General features: G+C 36.5%; 1 protein-coding gene across 1 annotated transcript in view; it reads left to right on the forward strand.

Annotated features, from left to right (window-relative positions):
- WDR25 (WD repeat domain 25) overlaps window positions 1–5,310 on the forward strand; it is a 249,064-nt gene that overhangs the window by 183,268 nt on the left and 60,486 nt on the right. The window lies entirely within an intron of this gene.

Here is a 5,310-nt window from a genome sequence, read left to right on the forward strand (position 1 = left end):
GATGATGATGATGATGATGATGATGATGATGATGATGATGATGATGAGGGTGATGACGATGATGAAGATGGTGATGATGTCTGGAATGCCCTACTCATACTGTTCCACCTGTTCATAGGATCAGAAGATCAGAGAATGTACAATTGCACAATTATCTAGCCAACACCTTTATTTATAGATGAGGAAACTGTTGATTTCCTATGCATCCTTTAAAGCTCAAATTAAACCTGTACTTGGATCCAAAAAAATAGCTGCAGAAGTATAGGCCAAGAAATCTAGAAAGCAATTCATGTGTTAAAGGTCTAAAAGGCTTTAAGACTATAGGCTTAAGAAATGAGAGCAGGGTGATGTGGCTGTCAGACAAGCTTCTGCTGTCCTCAGGCCACATTTATGAAATGACTGTGTCCCAGGCCAAGGGAGTGGTAATTGTCCTCTTGGCTCAGTGAGGGCAGAGACTGCATTTTATTAATCTTCATTTACTTGCTATGTTGAGCAGTGCCGTAGGTGCCTAATAAAGGTTTATTGAATTGATTGAATCAGGAAAGGAGTAGAAAGCAGTGATTTGGAGTCATATGGGAGTCTCCTTTGCCTGTACTCAGACTATCTTTTTTTTTTTTTTGTGATGTCAAATTACTCTGAATTGGAGTGCTCCCCCCTCATGCCTCCTCTCTCTCATTTCTCTTTCCTGTCCTACAAAGAGAACTGAGGAAGAGGGTGGCCAGAGAGGGCAAAGAGAAAGAGAACATTTCCTTTCTTCCTCCTCCCACCCTCCTTGCTTGCTTAAGTGCATGAAATGATTGAAGCACACAGGGAGATGTAGGGATTGCCTCCTTAATAGTTTGCAATAGCATTTCCCATTCCTTTGGGAATTTCCTATTCCCAAACAGCACAGCTTACAAAGTGCTTTCCCTCACAAACAGCCCTGTGAGGCAGGCCAAACAAGTGTTGTGACCCCCTTTTTTCAGATGAGAAAACTGAGGCTGAGGGAGGTTGTCACACATCTGGTGAGTGATAAGAGTGAGGATAGGAGGGAACCCAGGCCTTTGAACCTCAGCCCCCAGCTCTTTCATGCATCTTTTTGCATCTTTCTAGGTGCCTCAGGGCCATCGGGTATGATGGTCTCTGGGAAGCTAAATTCACCCAATCATTTGCACCCATGCAAGGCAGCATAGAGTCAGAGGACCTAGATTAAATGCCCATTAAATGCCTGTAACTTGCTTGGTGACCTTAAGCAGATCTCTGAGCCTTAGCATCCTCATTTGTCACTTGTAGAGAATAATATTACCTGCATTACCTACTTCACTGGGGTAGAGAAATATGAACTCTTGCAGACCAATGGTGTGTACCTGAGGCAATGGTGTCATCAACTTTAGTTATCTTCTCCCCTCCCTGTGCCAAGCTTTGATCCAGAGTTTGTTTATACTCTGCTATCCTCTTTTTGTGTCTGCTTTTTTCCTTTACTCTGTAGGCTACCCTTTTTCCTCCCTCTACCTCCCCCGCCCCAACAAGGTTTGCTTACTCCCATCTCCCCTCCCGGTCTAAAAGAAACACACAAACAACATAATGTAATGGATTTTGTTTCCCAGCAGTACCCAGGGAGTTATCCACACAGTGTCTATTGTCATTAGTGGGGATTTGGCAGTGAGGACATTTATTCTGGGGTTCAAAATCAATACCGTTAAAAATCTGTAGATTATAAATGTCAATATGAATCTGAAACAAGCTGTGCTCACCTCATAAAGCCATATTTTATCTGCTTAATTTATAGCACTGAGTGGTTGTTTGACTTAGAGAGCTACCATGAATCAGAACTTAAATAAAAGTCTCTCCCAGATTAATTATTTTTAGTGTGCTTGTTTCCTCAGCCTGTAATCTTCCCATTTCAGCATCACCAGTGCTTTCATCCAGGCCTATCTCCATGGAATAGCGGTCTGCTCCAAGGACCTCTAAATGTTTCTTGTTTTCTCAGTCAACTTCTTTGCATTCTTCATTAACTGACTTGCTACAGTTGCCAAATGTAGATTCTCTATTTCTAATCAGCTCCCCCTTTCATTTGCTTTAAATTGCCCCATCCAGCTACTTGCCTCTACCCTTACAAAGGCAAGGGAGGGATTTTATTGCTGAACAAAGGGATCGAAACCAGCCACATGCCAAAGTGTCTCCATGGGATATCACTTATTTTGCATTTGATGCTGATAATATTCAGAAATGGTAGTATGTTAGACCTTTCTTTGATAGCTGCAGTTTGGGGCTTCCTGGCAAAAAAGTGATGGTGTAATGAATGTATAGTCAGAAAACTTGGGCTACTTGGTTTCTTTGAATTCTAATGATATGTGTGGTCTTTATCTCTACAAGTCTTAGTTTATCCAGCTGTTCCAGGAAGATAAAAATACTTTCATAACCAAATTCATATGAGGAAATATCTTTGAAAATTGTAAATAAAAATCAGCTCTTCTCTTCCTTCTTTTCTTTTTTCCTTTGTCATCTCTGTTCTTTCTCATTCTCCCTTTTTCTTTTTCCCCTTTACCTGTCTCCTCTTCTCTCTCTTTCTGTTCTCTACTTTTTCCCCTTCTTCCTCATCTTCCTCCTTCTTTTCTTTCTTCTACTTTTTCAACCCCCCATTCTGTCCCTCCTCCCCTCCTTTTCTCTTCTTTCCTCCCTCCTCCAACTCCTTTTTCTATTCTTTTTCTCTTTCTTCTATGTCTTCTTCTTTCTCCTTCTTCTCATCTACTTTCATCTTTCCCTTCCTGCTCTCCTTTAAAAAAAACCAGTGAGAATTAGTGATTTAAATTTATTTTCTTTTTGTGTTTGATGCTTTCTTTAAACTTTTAAAAATTATCATGTTTTTATATCACTTTTATTTTCCATTAAATGGTGAGTTCTAAGGCCTTTCTTTGTAACTTTGGTGCTTAGCACAGTGCCTGGCATATGGTAGATACTTAATAAATGCTTATTGACTGATTGACTAATATATCCTTCCTCCATCCCTGATCCAGAGAGCCATCCCTTGTAACAAACTATGGAAAAAAAAAAGAGGAAAAAAGTAGCTGAGCACAACCAGCCAATACATCCATAGAATCTGGAAGTCCTCTAGAATTATATGCAGTAATTTATACCCATTGTCCCTTGCCTCTGTGAAGAAAGTACATTTTCCTATCTCTTCTTTGGTCATTATAATTATACCTTTCAGCAGTTTTTTTTAAATTGTTCTTTTTATTTACATTGTTGTAGGCAATGTATGTATTATGTTCCTGGGCTCTGCTTTCTTTACTTGGTATCATATTGACTTTCTATACTTCTCTGAATTCTTCACATTCATAGTTTCTTATGGTACAGTAATATTTCATTATGTCCATGCAATATAATTTCTTTAGCTATTTCTTTATCAGTGGGCATCTAATTTGTTTCCAGTTCTTTGCTCTACTGAAAGTGCTGCTATAAATATTTTGGCATTTATGGGCCTTTCTTTTTCATGTTGACATCCTTAGGCCATATGCCTAGCAGTGGGATCTTTGCTTCAAAGATTATGACTACTTAGATTATTTTCCTAATATAGTTCCAAATTACTTTCCATAATGGTCGGACCCATTTATAGTTATATCAACAGTGAATTACTGTACCCATCTTTCCACGACCCTTCCAACATTGACCATTCCTGTCTTTTGTCATTATTGTCAATTAATTGGGTGTGAGGTGTTTACTGAAACAACCTCAGAGTGGTTTTAATTTGCATTTTTATTATTATTAGAAATTCTGAACTTTCTGTGGTTGCTAATAGTTTTTGTAGCTCCTTCTTTTGAGAACTTTTGACCACTTATCCATTGGAGAATGACTCTTGGTCTTATATATTTGTGTTCATTCCCTCTATATTTTGTATACCTGATCTTTATCAGAGATACTTGATGCAAAGACGATAATTTCCCTTCTTTTCTTAGTAGTATTGATTTCATTAGTGAAAAAATTTAATGTCACATAATAAAAATTCTCTGTTTTATCTTTTGTGATTGCCTCTTTTCTTTGGTTAAGAATTGTCCATCAGCCTTGCCTATAATAAATACATGATGTGGTTCTTCTAATTTTTTTTTTTTGTGGCATGGCCATAAAAATTCACATGACGTATTCATTTTGAGCATATATATATATATATATATATATATATATAGCTAAGATGTTGGTTAGATCAATTTCTGCCAAAGTACTTTCCAGTTTTCCCAGTAGTTCCTGTTAAAATAGGGAATTCTTCCCCAAATAATTTATGTTCTCTGATTTATTGAACACTAAGTTATTGAGTTCAGTTGTTGCTTCTTTCTTATCTAGTCTGTTGGGTTGATCTACATTGATTTTTTTTTAACCAGTGTCAAAAAGTTTTGGTGGTTACTGTTTTATGGTATAATCTGAGATCTGGAAGTATTAATCCTCTTCATTCTTATATAGCAGCAGTGATAGGGAGATTGATTTGGTTGTTTTTCCTGTTCCCTCCTTCATGTATTCAGATTAAAGGACTTTTGAAGGCTGCATGTCCAGTTCTTTGGGAGGTGTTCCAGGCTATCAAAGATCTCCACCATATAATCTTATCACATGGACCAGGGGAGCCAAGAATTCAATAAGGGTTTCCTTCAGCAACCTTGCCTACGATTTCTTTTTTTCATTGTTTACCATGATAGTCTATATTTTTTGTTTTTTCAAGTGATTTTTATTATTTTGTCTAGTTCTTCAGAGTATTCACTTAGTAATTTAATTGACATAGTGCTGAATCTCTTAATTATTTTTGGTAGTGTCACTTTACATTATATTGTTACAGCCCAGCTTTGAGCAATGTATATCCTTGCATTTATTTTAGTCATTCTTTATTTATTTAAAGAGTATTGTTAATTGTATTTATGTAAGTCTTAAGTGTGCCTCCATATATTAACTCCCAGGTATTCTGTGCAATTTGTAGTTATTTTCAATGGGACTTCTCTTTCTATTAATTCTTCTTATATTTTGTTATTGCTAAATTGAAATGCTGTTAATTTTTGTGGGGTAATTTTGTTCTTGTTGCCGTATGAAGCTATTATTTATCTCATTTTCTTTGTTGACTTTCTGGGATTTTCTAAATAAATCATCATATCAGCAAATAAGAATAGTTTTGTTTTATACCTTTGTCTTATTACCATTGCTTACATTTCTAGAAAATGCCAAATAGCAGCGAAGAAAGGATAATGTCTTGTTTTTCTCTTTTATTTATTGGAGAAATTTTTAATGTATTTTTGTTGTGAGTAATGCTAGCTTTTGGCTTTAAATAGATACTTTTAAAAATCATATTAAAAA

This window comes from Vombatus ursinus, unplaced genomic scaffold (assembly GCF_900497805.2).
Source record: "Vombatus ursinus unplaced genomic scaffold, bare-nosed wombat genome assembly UNPS02007284.1, whole genome shotgun sequence".
In the NCBI taxonomy this organism is placed as follows: Eukaryota; Metazoa; Chordata; class Mammalia; order Diprotodontia; family Vombatidae; genus Vombatus; species Vombatus ursinus.